At 42.8% G+C, this 17,011-nt stretch overlaps 1 protein-coding gene across 1 annotated transcript in view; it reads left to right on the top strand.

The window, feature by feature from the left end:
• Positions 1 to 295: 295 nt before the first annotated feature.
• Positions 296 to 17,011, top strand: part of CHRM3 (cholinergic receptor muscarinic 3) — a 500,011-nt gene continuing 483,295 nt past the window's right edge. Inside the window, exon 1 of the mRNA XM_059395799.1 lies at positions 296 to 687. The gene's annotated coding sequence lies outside the window, so the exon portion shown is untranslated. The remainder of the gene's footprint in view (positions 688 to 17,011) is intronic.

Raw genomic sequence — 17,011 nt, 5'->3', positions numbered from 1 at the left:
CTCCAGCAGGCAGCTTGAGCATTACACCCGTGCTCACAGTCCTGGGAGGAGGAGGAGGAGCGCGGGAGGAAGGAGAGGAGGAGCGGCGAGCGGTAGCCACGATCGCCACCACCAGGCAGAGGAAGAGTTCGTGAGGAGGGAAAGACCCTCCTCCCACTTGGAGCGCCTGGTGTCTGCTTTCGGAAAAAAGAGAATACAGGATAAAGGAGGAGAAGGAGAGAAGAAGGGGGAAGAAAGTGAGGAGGGAGAGAGACGGGGCGGGGGGGAAAAAGACGAGAACAGTGAAGGCCGGTGCGTGCAGGGAGCCTGAGGCGCGGGGGCGGCCGCGCCGAGCCAAGAGCGCTGCCGCTTGGGCAGGTGCCGGGCCGCTGCCTGGAGGCGGCATGTGACGCGGCCGCAGCTGCCCGCGGGCGGAGCGCTCTCGGACCCGGGAGCGCACACCGCGGGGCAAGTCGGTGCCATCCGGATCCCCACGCTCCTTGTGAGTTCGCCGGCGGCAGCCTCGCTTCTGCAAAGACGCGCGATGAACCGAAGGGCGGCTCCGGGCATGGGCGTGTGGTCCTAGGACACTCTCTCCGTGAGCTCTGAGCAGCAGGCGACTAAGGGACAGCGGACGGGGCGCCTCCCGCGTGTCGGGGAGGCGCGGGCGACCGCCCGTGGGACAGTCACCTGGAGCGCAGCGGCCAGGTAAAGAAGGCGCTTGCCACCCGGGCGCTGGGCAAAGCGGGTGGTGGCGGCGGCTGACCTGGTTTCTTGCCTCATCGCGCTGCGAAGGGAGGAAAAAGTTTTCGGCCGGGGTAGGAAATGTCTTTGCTTCGGGGAATGCACAGAGGGTACTGGAGAGGGTCGGGAGAGCTGGTCTGTCGATTTTGGGGGGTGGTGGTGGGAACTTGAACGCAGAGCGCGATCGTGTGCAGACTTGGAGCCTGGGACCGAGGGTGGGGAATGCGGGGTCGCAGCAAGGGTCGGGAAAAGGACTGCAGTAACAGGAGCGGCGGCCGGGCCGGGAGAGAGCGGGGACGCCCCACCCGGCTCTCCTCAGCTTGGATTCTGTCTCCGGAATGCCGGACCTGAGGCACGGAGTGTCCGGACCAGAGGAACTACTCGGCTTGGTGTGTGCTTGTATGCGCGCGCGTGTGCGATGTGCGTGTGTGGCTACCCCGTACGATTTCCTACCGCTTTTAAGAAGGCAAAGGCCGGCACCCGCCAACCTCGAAACGGGGTGGCTTGTTCGGATTGCGTTTCAGGGGGCGAAGAGGTAAATTTGTCACGTAGTGTAACACCTGGGCCAAGGTGGATAGCCTGGGTGCGCATCTTCTCTGATCCGGAGAGAGTCTACACTCGCGGAGCGGGGATCGTTGGACCGCACCGGATCTCCTCTCTGGATCCCTCTTCCAGAACAGACTCCTGACAGCTGGGTTGATTTCTGCGTGTTTTTAAATGATGTGAGGGGCGGGGGCAGTTGAGTAGCAAAATTCACTTGTCTTCTTCGCGCTGTGCGTGTTGGAATTGTGATCCTGTTGGGTGTGCATGTGTGCTACTCTCCTCGCACGCAGGTTGGAAGTGGTAGAGGAAGCAGGGGTTTGGGAATTGCATCCGCATGGACAGATTACAACGAATGTTAATACAAACATTCGTTGGTCTGCAAGTGTTGTTTGAACCTGCCTGATGGCTGTAAGGATATGCTTTCTTCTGGCTGTGTTGCGATGTAAAAAGGATGGCTCTTCTTAGGAGGTAAATGGATTTTATCCGAGCGTTTATGTTGTTAAGGACTCTGGTTATGTCACTGTATGCCTTGCACAGACCTTTCATTTCTCTCTTGACCTCTGAGTTACAACAGAACAGCCTAATCCCCCATTTTAGGTCTTTCCGGGTTACTACGTGAAAAATAATCTTTTTTTTTTTTTTTAAAGTGTATTTGTTGATGATGTAGTCCCAAGTAATTTCATATTGTGAGATCATTAAATTGCATGAAACATTCATCACTATTTCCTGTGTTTAAAACAATGCTCCTGTATTTATTTGAAAGAGACCCTGCCTAAGAATATATACTTAAGAAAGGGGAGAGCTGAACCTAGAACAAATATGTGCATATAGACAAGACTGTAGTAGTCATGTATTAATTTAAAAAAATTGAGGTCTTTCTGTTCCAAATGTGGTGGGATAGATATGGCGTTGGTTGCACCCTCTTGTTATGGAAGCTGGTATTGCGAAGAACACATTGAACATGCCTGCCTCTCCAATGTGCATTCAACATGACACAGAATTGTGGTTTCAATCATACACTCCTATCACTGAATAGCCTATCTTGAGATTTTGTTTACATGGTTTGTCTTAATTAGCTTAATGTATAATTAGCTATTGTTGAGTTAGAAAGCATGTTATTTTAAAATGGGTTTCCATATGGAAATATAACTTTATCTTAAATGACTAACTTAAAGTTAATTACGTTGCAGGTCTGATTTAGACTGTTTTTATAAACTGGGGAGGTGCTAGAAGATTGAGTTTAATATGAAAATAGTCGTATTAAAATGCCATTTATTTAAATCACAGCAAATATTTTTTAAAATAGATGTATTTTTAAAAGAAAAAGAGATTAAAAGGTTTTGAAAAAGTCTTTGACAATGGATATCTTTTGCATGGAAAATTATTGTAAGACAGAAGTTTAATTTGGGAAAAGGGAAAATGTGTGTGGAATTGGTCAACATATAGAAAAAAACAGTGTTGTAAGATTAGTTCTGCATTAAACCTACATTTAAACTTTTTTTTTTTAGGAAACTTTAGAGGATTATAAGAATGCACATTATTTTTCTTTTTGGGGAAACTATCACTTCAAAAGTACTAGTTATTTCTGAAGATGACTTAGGAATACTGGAGTTCTTGAGGATGCACGCATTTTCTTTTCCTTATAAAGACAAATGATTTACTTTCTCACTGAAAGAAAATGTGTTGTTTAAGCTATGGTGTGTACAAGTATGAACTTTCTTTTAACAGCATTTTAGCTTTTAATTACAGGCAACCTGTTGAAAATGAGCCTGGAAAAAAAAAAAACATAAAATTCACAAAATTGGCATTTCTCGAATCCACACCAGTAAATTTAATAGAAAATTAAATGAAGTAACAAAAAGCAAAATTCCCTTGTGTAATTGCAAATTATAAAGTAATAATTTTGTTCATATTTTTACCTAAGATTTCTTCCGTTACTTCCTGAGCCAACATTCTGTTCTTGCCTAGCAAAGTTAACATTGAAAGAATTACTTGCCTACTCCTTAATGGCCTGGGCATCATCAGTGCAACTACTAGGAAACTGGGTCTTCTTTGCAATGAAGGGAAGTTTATATTGAGAACAGCTGTGATGTAGTGGGACTTCAGATATGAGATGAATGAATTGTGAGTCGTGTGAACATGGAGCCTCTGATGGGCATGCAGAAAGTTGCATCTGTCCTTCACTTGTGGAACTTAATTTTATGTCATAATATATTGTGACCCATAGCATAAGCCTTACCTTGTGGTTCTGAAGTATTCAGTGAGTAACCAGAAATGTTTTATTTTATGCAACACATTTGTGAATTTAAAATATGGTTTTCTTGCAGGAGACTTTTAAAAAGACATACATGACTCCAATTAAAAAAAAAAATCAGTCAAATGCCTCTACCATGGTTATTTTAAAAAGTTAACTGGCTAATAAATTGTGCCTTATGCTTAATCCTGGAATGTGATGAGTGTGATGGCCATGAAATATGCCATAGGTCTTTTTACCTATCCGCCTCATTTAGTGCAGTGGAATCCCTATCCTAGTTATCAGTCTTTTTTTTTTTTTTTAAAAGATTTTATTTTGACAGATAGAGATCACAAGTAGGCAGAGAGGCAGGTAGAGAGAGGAGGGGAGGAAGCAGGCTCCCTGCTGAGCAGAGATCCTGATGCTGGGCTCCATCCCAGGACCCTGGGGTCATGACCTGACCTACTGAGCCACCCAGGCGCCCCCCTAGGTATCAGTCTTAATAGAACTTTGGGATAGAATTACAGCCTCAGTGGAAAGTTTTGATTCTAGGGGAGAAAGCTGAAGAGATCATCTAATAAATTTGACAAGAGATGAAGCCTGTCAGGTTGGAAGTTAATTTCTCGTGTCTGATGGACTTTATCTTTTCCATTAAGGAAGTGGTCCTTGTTCAGATTGATCAAAAGTAGTCTCTATGAATCCTAAATCAGTACTCTTGGCCCTTCTCCCTCTATCAGCACTCCACAGAAAGTCTGTACAGGAGCCAGAGGCACCCCCATTCAATTGTAACCCCGCATTTGCATCCGGAGGGCTCCCTTAGACTTCTCCAGTCCCTAAAAAGTGCATATCCTGGACAGCCTAAATCTGCACTAGCATTTCCTTCAAACAAGGAAATAAAGACAGTTTTGTTGCCATGAAACTTTTGAAAATATTGACTCACAATGGGCCTTATAGGAAAGTGATGTTTCCTCCCCCAGCATTTCTTCCCTGTGCACATTGCAGAGTGCTTTTGAGGGTCCAAAGCCATGATGCATGTGAACGTGACTTTTGAACTATCTCAAAAGCGCTATTAAATATGGTGCACGATTTAGACCCTTAATATGATTTGACGTGGAGCACAGAGAACCAGAGTGGAGGTGTCCCTCTGGCTCGGTAGTTGGCTGCCTTGTGTTCCTTTTTGTCCACGCGTTTTGGCAGCTGGTAGACTCCCCAGCCTCTGGCAGGCTCTCCCTTGCAGTCTGGCAGGTCTGCTGTCCCACCTGTTGAAACTTCCTTCTCATCCATTCCTGAAGGCCAAGTACTCTGGCTGGCATGCCCCTTCTTAGACTTTTCTCTGCCGAGGTCGCAGCTCCCCACGTTGACACAAACGTGGGATCCACTGGTGGTGACGGCAAGCCAATTTGAGCTCCTGCCATCTTCTTCTCACCGACTGCACGAGCTTGTCCTGAAGCCAGCTAGAATATGAACACTTTGAGGAAAAACAATGGTGGGGAAAAGTGGGAAAATAAAATTTGACAAGCAGTAGCAGGCAGATGCATGGGGTCTTTGCACTCTGGCCTGCCCCAGCCCTGTGCTGCGAGAGACCGGGAAGCTGGGCTTCCAGAGTCTTCCACCAGTGAACTCCATGGAAGGGAGTGTGAGGTCGGTGCACCTGCCCTAACCCTAGTGAGCTCTAGTGTTTGCCATGCCCCGTTGGCCTCAGTTTCTCTTAACTCTTGTCCTATTTGCCATCTCCTAGGCTAGACTTCTTTTATGTTTGCATATTTAGTACTAAAGTTTTGCCTGGAAGGACTTTAGCAATGACCTTGCCCGTGAGCCTCACCCTCACCAAGAACTTCTCTCCAGGAGCATGACTGCATACTTTCTCTTCTCAGTCTCTGATGCAACCCCAAAATGGACAACCCCCCAGGCCTAAGGTATAGCCACCCTCCTGACAGTGTATAATTTTTGCCTGGAGACCTGTGCTGCCAAGTTCCACTTGACAAATAAAATCTCCTTGTGTGTGTCATTGTTGGCAGGATCAAATCTCAGTTCTCCACACTCCTCCTGGCCACTGTAATTTGAGTTGCTGACTATCCACTACAGAATTAATTCTTCATTAGGTCATTTGTTCTAGCCTAGCCCTAGCTTATTTCCTGTCCCCAGTGTTCCCTTGAAATCTGGCACACCAGCAGAGCCATGACATATTCTACCTTCAGTCACCTCTACTGCAGGAAGTAGTGCTAGTATAGACATCCTGGGTCAGGCAGGATATCCTCCAACGACTGCTGTTCAGATAAAATTCAGGTAAGATTAAGCCAAAGTAAAATGTTACCAGCCTGTTTCAGAGAGGATGGGGCTACCTGATGTCTACTGCAGAACATGCATTTATGGTTGTGAGGTGTTCTTCTGCTAAAGCCTTCTAATTTATGACATGTAGCTATGGCCCCAGAATTCGATTCCCAGAATATCCTGCCAGTGAGCTTTAGGAGAAGGGATCCATTGACAGCCTTTGTCCATTTTTTTTTTTAAACTTATCACTTTGGAGGAGGTTTCTCACTGGAATTGCCCATGGGACACAGCCTGGAGAGAAACGCAGTTATTACTCAACTAAGAACAACTTCTTACCCACAACCATTAGGAGTTTCAACTAGCCAGTTGTAGTTGACAGATTCCAAGAACCCACACAAATTTCGAATATTACTGGGTTCTGTGCGTCTATATAGCTATCTATCAGTATCTGTGTCTATTCATTGAGAGGTGTTAATGAACACAGCGAGTTTTGGGTGATTTTCTTCTTCTTCTTCTTTTTTTTTTTTTTTTACTTCAGAATAGTCTGAAAGCACAATTTCTCTCATGTGGTGATCCCTCAAATTGCCTGCATTGAAAAGAAGTTCTCATCTATAGAATGGATGAGGAGATTCTCCTGCCTTGTTTGCCTGTGAGTCCTCACGTGGTAATAACACATGCCAAGTACATCACCTTGTGGGAAGGGAGACATGGGGGAAAACTAGAATTGCCACGATAGTCCTTCATAGGGAGCCCTCCTTTCTTCCTTCCTTACCTTCCTTACCCCCAAATCCCCAGCCAAACTTTTCCAACTTCCCTTGAGTACAACGATCCTTTCGCTTTTCTTGGGATAAATCATTTTAAAACCTTTAATTCGTTTGTGAGAAATTGAACATTTAAGTTACTACAAGCCATGTGTCCTTCGAATTCTGGTTGTACCATCTTTATGAGTAAATGTGACAATAAAGGATAGCCCAGGTAGCATTTATGAAATTAACTTCATGAAAGTATAAGTAAATTTTAATGTACTTACCTAAGTAGAATACGTCTGTCTGGCCATGTGCCCACCTGTCGACCTAACAGTTATTTATCTATTGACTCTCTGTGTGTTTCCATCTCTCCTTTTCACTTACACACGTGAGTGTACATTTCTGTGATAACTCTCCCCGACGTTGTTCACTGTTTCTTAATGTGTCAGGCACCACGGACATCCTTTTTTGGATTCACACGAGAGTGAACCACGAATGTGCCTACCAGGAGCCTACAATCTGCTTGAGTTGAGAGCAGCTCCAGAAATCTAAGACTTGGAAGGTGATGTCAAGAGCTGTTTTGATGTCCCCTGGCCTAAAACAGAAGAAATATATTCTCTCATAATTCTGGAGATAAGAAGTCTGAAATCAAGGTGGGGGCAGGTGCGCAATGCCTCCAAAGACTCTTGGGGAAAATCCTTCCTTGTCACCTGTAGCTTCCCATGGCTATCTACATTCCTTCACTTGTGCCTGCCTCTAGTCTCTGCCTCTGTGGTCACATTGCCTCCTCTTTTTCTGTCCGTGTGTCTCTTTCTCTGTGTGCCCATCTTATAAGGATACATGTGATTGTCTTTAGGACCCACCCAGAAAATCCATGATAAGCTCCTCCTTCCAAAAGCCTTAACTATCACATCTTTTACCATATAAGGTAATATTTACCGGTTTGGGGAATTAGGATATGGACATGTAGTTTGAGAAGCCATCAGTTAGCCAGCTGCAGATGTCATTGATGAACAACATTCTACTTTGTGATCCCCTATAGCATCGTGTGGTCTGGAGGCTTTGAGAAATTAACCTTCACAAGGCGGCCTATTCCCTTTTCAGAGAACAGTGAGGAGCAGATCCTCTTTATTTTGAGCCAAAAATCTAATTCCTACTGTGCTTGTTTGCCCTCCTAATCATTCTGAGAATTATGAAGAAAATACTTCTGATCTTTCTTCCAGAAGAAAATCCTTAAAGTTCAACAGCTTAAAGATAATGAAACCTGGTCTTTTATGCCCCTTTGAAATTTTCACCTTTGTTCTTAATGTATTCATTTGCACACAGTGCCTAAGATCCAACCCACCCCTCCCACGCCCTCCCTGCCCCCACCGCCAACCTCCCCCACCACCTCCATATGTCTGCTCACGCACACGCACATGCACACACACACAGTTTCACTACCCTTAGACCCTAACCATTGGATCTCTGGCTTTCATCCTCACCAGGTTCACAAAAACCATTCTGCCATGTCACCTGTGACCTCTGAGTCACAAAACGAGTGGTCCTTCCTCAGGTGTCCCCTTTAGTCTCTAACCTTACCCCTCCCTTTATTTTTTCAAAGCGGCATGCTTCCTGGCTCTCTTCCCCGTGGCTCCTCTGCCTCCTCCCAGCTTCCCCCCACCACATCTCCTGAGCAGCTCAAGGCTAAGAATTTCTCTGCAGTTGACCCCCACACCTTTCTCACCCCATCCTCCTTTTGTCACTGTGTTTATTTTTATGGCTTCCAAGAGTCCTCCCTGTGGATCACACTCATTTCATGATCTCCAGGCCTGGCTTGGCTCCTGGAGGGAGCATTTCTATGAGCTGGCTGGACCACAGAGCCTTCGTCTGTTTCTTCCTCATCCTGCTCTCCTGGGGTTTCCTATTTCTATGAATAGCATGACCGACCATCCTACAGCTCAACATTTCTGAGTAATCTTGATTTATTCTCTTCCATGGCCTCCCACATTTAGGCAGATGCCAAATTGTAATAATTCAACCAAGTAATAGCTCAAACCTCTTGGCTTCTTTTCTTTTCCTATTACCAGCACCTTGATTTATTGCTTTTCCAGCTTTAGTGTGCATTCAGATCACATAGAGATCTTGGTAAAAGGCAGACGTTGAATCAGGAGGTCTGGACTGGATCCCGAGAATCTACATCTCTAACAAGCGCAGGTGATGGAGAAGCTGACCCGAGTCCTGCCTTCTGTACACCTTTCTCACACAGTCTCTGAGCTTTCCAGATGATTTCACTGACTGTGCCCTCTTCTACTAATCCATTTGCTGCAGATCACTGTTATTGAATACAGAATCTGATCATTTTTTCCCTCCTATCCTCAAAAAACTTCTTTGACATCCCCTTCTATTATTACTGAATGACAATTAAATCTATTACATCCGCATTCGGCTGGCATTTGACTTGTTCTGTAGCTTGGATTTACATTTTAAATTCAGTTCCAAGTCTCAAGGTCGCCTTTCACTTTACCCTTAGCACTTGCTGTTCTGTATATGCTCTGCCATTTTCATGACTTTCATGTGTTCTTATGCTGCATAGAATGCCCTTTCTTCCACATCCTCATGGGCCCAGATTTTAGCAATTTGTCAAGGAATTCTTGAACTGACATTTCTTACTATGAATTCATCTTTTAGTACTTTATGGGATTTTCAGTTTCATCACTGGCCACATTTACTCATTTGTGTGTGTAAATTATTTCAAACACTGGAGTGCAAAGTCCTTGAAAATGCCATGTCTCATTTGTCCTTGTTTGCCCTAAAGGACCCTATATAGAGTCTTCCTGTAAATGCTCAGATTGCTCAATTACATATAAAATATGTAAATATAGTATATTGGCTGTTTTCTCATTATGAAGGCAAAATAGAGATTGTACTAAAAATCAAACATTACAATATATATGATGTTGAAAGTAAAAGTGTGTCAGGACCCAGTGCCCCCATAAGAAAACTACAGTTAACAATTTGATGCATGATTTCTGATACTCTTTTAAAGTAAGCTGTACACCCAATGTGGGGCTTGCACTCATGACCCCGAGATCAAGAGTCACAAGCTCTCCTGACTGAGCCGGCCAGGCACACCAGCCCTCTCATATTTTTCTATATACACCCTCACATCCACTTTATACAAAACTGAGATAATAATCGATTTGTGACCTAACTTTAACTGTAAATCGACCTCCTTATTATTTTTTTTAAATCTGCAGCAAAGTCCATGAAGTCTACTGATTTCATTGCATAAAAATCAATCCACTTCAGATGGCCCAGCAGTATAGAAATACATTTGCTTTGAGATTCTGATCAGCATGTTTTTATTCAGCACTTTCTCTGCCCCCAAGATTAGACACCTAGGATTTGTAAGAGTAAGGCATAATACTCCCCAGTAGGCACAAACTACTCTCATGCCTTCAGGCTAATGTTGGCTGGTGGACTGGTGGAAATATAATGGTCACTCGTATTTTTTTTTTTTTTTTTGGTCACTCGTATTTGATGCTAGATTACAGTCATCATGTTTGATGACATGTACTTTCACATAGCTGAATTTTGTGTTGAAATTTAAACTTTCACATAATTTAGATCTGTAAAGAGTGGATGATTCATTTTGAATTCTCAATGTGGACAATATTTATTTATCTAACATACATGTATATACACATATATTAGTTTTTGTTTCATGAGTGAATCTAAACTTAGAGGAAAAAGAACCAGAAAATCTTTAACAAAGATCTAACAAAATCATTTTGTATATTTAACAAAACTGCAACTTAGGGAGAAGTACCAAGGAAAAACTAAAGGTCATATGTACTATGGCTTAGAATGTCAATAAATGAATGCACACTAAAAGGCATTTGTTCAGAAGAAAATTCTGTAGAAGTCAAAATCAAAATTTGTCTAGAAACAGAATTTTGGAGAGAAAACTCTCTCTCTCTCTCTCTCTTTTTTTTTAAAGATGTTATTCATTTATTTGACAGACAGAGATCACAAGTAGGCAGAGATGCAGGCAGAGAGAGAGGGGGAAGCAGGCTCCCCACTGAGCAGAGAGTCTGATGCGAGGTTTGATTCCAGGACCTTGAGATCATGACCTGAGCCAAAGGCAGAGGTTTAACCTACTGAGCCATCAAGGTACCCCTGGATAGACAACTCTTAATAAAGATGACTGTTTGCCACTGCTACCATATTTCTCAATTTTTGAAAAATCAGTTTTGTGGTAGAATTCCAGAAGCTCATTTGCCTAGGTAGTGGGAGGGTGGAGTCTGTTGGGGGAGCCTCCAGTTGTCCATGAAGGTGGTTATGTCTCGTGAAGAAAAACCCAGAAGGACCCATGGCAGGCAAGAAGTGGCCAACTCTTGGAGATGAATGAGACTGCTGTGGTCTGAGTTAGTGAAGTTGTATGAAATTCATTTCTACATTTTATGTCTTATATTTGAGGAAACCGAGGTCCCAGGACATTAAGTGATTCACCCAAACTTAGTAAGCCTGGGTCTTCGGACTCCACGTCTGGGTTTCTGTGTTCATCCAGGCAGTCATCTTGCCTGCTCTCTGTCTGCCTTCTCCAGCTGGAGATCTCAACTGTACTTGGGGCTTTGGTGACGGCAGACCCAATTCTCTTCCCTTGAGTGTGGAACATTGTTTCTGGCACTCTGTTGGACATTTCCACAGAGAATATCATCTGGGCCCCTCTAATGTTCTGTTTGGACATTGAAACCCTTCACCTGTCCTCAAAATATGCTATGCCTCCTGTTTTCCTGTATTAATTGATTGCATCACAACCACCCTGGGATTTCAGGTTCGAACCTTCTGAATTTGTATTTCCTCCATGCCCTCACTGTTCTGGCCCAGTCTCTTCATCCTGATGGATTTTCCTGAGCTGTCCCATTCATTCCTTCCCTCCTCTTGCCGCAGCCTCTTCCTTGAGGCAGGCGTTTCCAGCCTCCCCCTCGCACAGTCCCCCGTGGCCTTGAACCTGTCTTCCCGCATTGTCTGCTTTTCCCTTTCCCTGTTCTGTAAGGAGGTCACAGTCATTTCCAGTTTCACTCGACCCAAATTTCAGTTCCGTCTTGCTTGTCTCCCTCTGCTGTGGCACTGCGGCCCCGACAGCCGGCTGGAGGGTCCTTGCATGGGCCTGGCTCTGGCTGCCTCCAGGGGTCCATCCAGACGCCCATGCTTCCTGAGCGGCAGCCCTGCTCTGACTGTGAGTGGGCTGTGGGCCCACCTTCCCAGAGAAAATTCACCTTTTCAATCCTCACACCCCTCGACTGTACTGTTCCCATGTCTGCTCTAACATTTTGCTGGACTTGTTTGCGCTGGAACCAAATTATGTCAATAGCAGGTTTTTCCTTTAGATTTTCAGTGTCTCATCAGGAGCCACCATTACTTATTTTTCTAGACCTAGGACATCATGGTGTAAAATCTGAATGAGAAGCTCATGAAATCTGCCCCTGTATGGGCAGAGAGTTTGATGTTCTGTTTTTTTTCACTGATAGATCCCATGGGCCAAAAATAGGACTTGGCACATAATAGACTTTCATTATGTATTTGTTGTTGAGTGAATTCTCTCTTACTACTCCTTTTGGAGAGGAAAATTAAATACGAGGTGTGGCAGGTTTCAGTGTATCTTGATAAATGACAAAATGCTTTCTATATTAATAAACAGTAAAGCAGTTCGTGTTGAGTATCCTACAGAACATAATTATCCCAGGTCAGGCTCAGAGTTTCACTTGCCTGGAGGGTTGTCTGTGTAGATATAATGGTTACACTGGTGACCCTAACATTTTAAGAGGCACAGTCCTATCAGGTAACAATCTCCACATATAGCTCTTCTCACCAACTAATTATACTTTTGAAGTAGTCATTACTGGTTGATCATCCTGAGGGATTCTTGTAACTGCCAGAAAGGTTTAGAAATGGTGATGTTTCAGGACACCTGGGTGGCTAAGTTGGTTGAGCATCTGCCTTCAGTTCAGGTCATAATCTTGGGGTTCTGGGATCCAATACCTGCTTGTCCCCCAGCCCCTCCCCCCACCAGGTCACACAGCTCAGTGCTCCCCCCTTCCCTCAAATAAATAAATAGGATCTTTAAAAAAAAAAAAAAAAAAAAGGAATTAAGACCCAATAAAAGATGATTGGTAGAGAAAAAAAATTTTTTTTAAGTAGTGATGTGTCTAAAGCCATGTAAAGCCTGAGATCGAGTGCACCAGAATCCTCGGGGGTGGTTGTTAAAAATGCAGCCTTGGGGATTAAAACCAGACCAGCTGAATCAGAATAGGGTCAGGTTCTGTCAGTCTGCATTTTAAATAAATACCTCGAATGTTTTTTCTGCTTGCTAAATTTTAAGACCCACTAGTTGAAGGTTAACAGTGAGAGAGAGAGAGAGATACATTTACTGTTGTTGTTTGTTTTGTTTTTTTCCTGAGTAGATTCTGAGTAGCTGGTTTGGCAAAGGGTACATTATCTTAGGCTGTTCACTCTGGTAAGATGAGTCATATTCAATTTAGGGTGTTTCTCAGGCTTTGAGGAAGGGTGGAGTGCTCTTTTCCACTGGAATTTAAACACAATCGAGCAAGGACTGAGATCTCAGGTGTAGAAATAAGATGGAACTCTTTTCATCAAATATACTCCATTGTATCTAAATATATGTTGTGGTTTTTAAAAAATATGGATATGTTTTCACAGGTGGTATTAAAATAGAAGTTCTTGGGGTGTCTGGGTGGCTCAGTGGGTTAAGTCTCTGACTTTGGCTCAGGTCATGATCCCAGGGTCCTGGGATCGAGCCCCACATTAGGCTCTCTGCTCAGCAGGGAGCCTGCTTCCTCCTCTCTCTCTCTCTTTGCCTGCCTCTCTGTCTACTTGTGATCTCTATCTGTCAAATAAATAAATAAAATCTTTAAGAAAAAAAAATTGAAGTTCTTATCTCAAATATAAGCAGTCCTCAACAATTTTTTGTTTCTTGATTATATTATATTATTGGAGCTATGATAAGCAGACCATATTTTGTGCATGTTTGTATTGCTATATTTAAGGACTACCTTTCTGAGCAAGTATATCACATATATTATTGATATGAGGAACACTATGTCAAAAAAGTGAGACAAAGTAGTCTAGAACTGCTGCATGTGTGCCTAATAATTCAGTTATGGATATTCATAAAAATAGGCATAGAATCATTCTGTTCATTGATTAGAAGGCATTCTATATAGATCTAGAAATAAGTAAGTTTTAAAAAGCATGTATAATACAATTGATAGCATTTTGCAATTTCAAAATATTAATTTTTAAGAGAATTAAATAAAATTATCAACCGTGCAGTTCTTTAGAATTGTAGAAATTTTTATGGTAGGCAGCCCACAGTCTGGTCTGTCTCCAGTTCCTTCGCTGGTCATTCACTAGTTCATTAAATTTATTAAGTGCCTTAATTGTTTCAGGCACTGTACTAGGTGCTAGAGATAAAGGGATGAGTAAACAGGGCAAGATATTGCCTTCATGGAACTTCTATCTTTGTGAAAATCCGTAAGATCTCTAGTCCCAAGGGGTTTTTGTTTTTTGTTTTTTTGGTAAGATTTTATTTATTTGACAAAGATCACAAGTAGGCACAGAGGCGGGCAGAGAGTGGGGGTGGGAAGCAGGCTCCCCACTGAGCAGAGAGCCAGATGCAGGGCTCAATCCCAGGACCCTGAGATCATGACCTGAGCCGAAGGCAGAGGCTTAACCCACTGAGCCACCCAGATGCCCCATCCCAAGGGGTTCTAATGAGGCTTCCCTTAAATTAGTGTCAAGAACAGACATTTACGACTCTTAATCTCACAAAACAAACTGAGGGTTGCTGGGGGGAGGGGGTTTGGGAGAAGGGGGTGGGATTATGGACATTGGGGAGGGTATGTGCTTTGGTGAGTGCTGTGAAGTGTGTAAACCTGGTGATTCACAGACCTGTACCCCTGGGGATAAAAATATATGTTTATAAAAAGTAAAAAATTAAATTAAAAAAAAAGACTGTAGGTATAGATGATGTGAAAAAAAATGACACTTCAACCCCTGTAAGTGGTTAAATAGCAAGTTAATTATACAATTATTTTGAAGAAATTAAATATGACTTAAATACAAACTTAAAGGGCAAGCCCACAACATTGTTGATTTATAGTTTCTAAAATTCAAACACTTAATAAATTTTTTGTTTTGTTATAGCTGAAATGTAACTAGAAATACATATATATTTAACTGAGGATGTGAGAAAATTAAATTAAACTGGCTTAAACAAAACAAAACAAAACAAAAGAACAGACACTTACCTTTTAAACTTAGGGCTAAGATTGAATTGTTCTCAAAAAAATATTGAGTGTTTTCTAGAAAAATTAGTCTGCTGATACTGATTTTGGCCACTAGATGGCAGACATCTGCATTTGTGTGTCCAGTGAATGGGTCAAACCTTGAAAAATTAAAATGAGGTTCAAAATGAGCCACTAGCCATGAGAAAAGGTTGTTAGTTCCACATGAGTGAGAGGTAGGGGTTGCTGTTATATTCCATAGATTTCATGCTTTAAATATGACCATTCTTTTCTCCCTGGCATTTAGTTTGTCTTTTGTTTTTTGTTTTGGCATTTAGTTTTGGGTTTGTTTGTTTTTTTTTTTTTTTTTAAGATATTTATTTGACAGAGAGAGATCACAAGTAGGCAGAGAGGCAGCAGAGAGAGAGGGAGAAGCAGGCTTTCTGCTGAGCAGAGAGTCCGATGTGGGGCTCGATCCTAGGACCCTGAGATCATGACCTGAGCTGAAGGCAGAGGCTTTAACCCACTGAGCCACCCAGGTGCCCTGGCATTTAGTTTTTAATGTGACTCTCTGCTCTGTTTCCTTTTAAACATAGGACAACCTGTTTTTGGAACGCTCTTTGAAAGTCACATATATTGCTGACGTTATGATGTAAGATATTGCCTTACAGTATCTTTTATTTATAATACCTTATAATATCTACATTATAAGATATGAGATATGATAAGAGATAGAATAGAAATTCTCTGCCATACTTTGACCAGTGTTCTCTTTATATAAATTTAAAAAAGAAGTTAAAATAGACCTCGCGAGTTGAGATCTAGAGGAACACACGTGGTGGATCTAGGGAAAGTGCTACTATTCCAGATGTGTGAAAAACAAAGTTTTTTGTTTTGTTTTGTTTTTGTTTTTGTGGTGACAGAAAAAACAAAGATGCTAGAAACCCAGCCTGTACTTCGTTTCATCTACTGTTGGTTGCAGGAATCCAAAGAAAATGAAACATGAACAGAAGTTATATTGGGCAACTCTTATGTGTAAACCAAGTTTAACATTACCATTACAGAGTGGAAAGCTGGCTCAGATCCTGGTAATGAAGATCCCACCTATCTATCCTCTTTTCAACACAGAAGTAATCAGGCAGAGCCTGAAATTCAGCATGTCATTTAGAAGACTGAGGGTGGCATCTTGTGTGTTTTCCAGGTCCAAACCAGACCAACCTATAAAGAAGGAGTACTCACCGACTCTTCAGAATTGAGAAATCTCACACCAACTGTAGATGCTGTCTTCGACTTTCTAAGCAGCTTGGACATGTTTGTTTTAGGGCAGCTAGGTCCAGAAGGGCCTATATAAATTGTTGCAAGTCTTGCCCCTAGATAGTGTTTATAATGTACAAAAATGTTAATTTGTAAAATAGAGTTATTGGAGCCAAGTTGTTCTTGGGATTCAAAGGGTAGAGAAGCCAGATCTTTTTGGAGGGATTACAGGAACTTCTTAGTTGCAGGCATTTCACTGGAGAGATACTTTAAAGGACCAGTAAGATTTAAAGAGCTGGAGATGCAAAGCAAGCTGGGCAGGCAAAACTTACCTGACATGGGGAGACTGCTGTTTTTTGTCTATACAGGAACATTCCACCTTGGAGTCTTTGCATGAACTCTTCTGTCTCGAACACTCCCTAGAAATCAGTACAGCTTGCTTCTTCACTTACTTTAGGTCTTCCTCCCGGGTCACCTGACCAGGCATGCCTTGACACCCTCATCTGAAATGTCATGCACTCTCTTCCATTATTCACCCTCTCAATCTGCCGTCTTTCTCTTCATAGCATTTATCACCACCTGACATCTTGTGTATTACCTTTTCACTTATTGTCGGCTTATAATCACTGCAGCATGAGCTGTCTGAAACCAAGAAGTCGATCCTTTTTAAAAAGATTTTATTTATTTATTTGAGAGACAGAATGAGTGAGAAAGGGAGCATGAGTGGGGGAAGGGGCAGAGGGAGAGGGAGAAGCAGACTCCCTGCTGAGCAGGGTGCTCGACGTGGGATTTGATCACAGGATTCCAGGATCATGACCTGGGCTGAAGGCAGATGCTTAACTGGCTGAGGCACCCAGGTGGCCCAGATCTTTTTTTTTCTTTTTAATCTTTAAATCTCTGGTTCCTAGAACACTACCTGGCCCACAGTAGGCTCACAACAAACACTAACT

Source organism: Mustela nigripes, chromosome 4 (assembly GCF_022355385.1).
Source record: "Mustela nigripes isolate SB6536 chromosome 4, MUSNIG.SB6536, whole genome shotgun sequence".
NCBI lineage: Eukaryota > Metazoa > Chordata > Mammalia > Carnivora > Mustelidae > Mustela > Mustela nigripes.
Note: the sequence above shows the minus strand (reverse complement) of the source record. Positions and strands in the feature narration are given on the sequence as shown.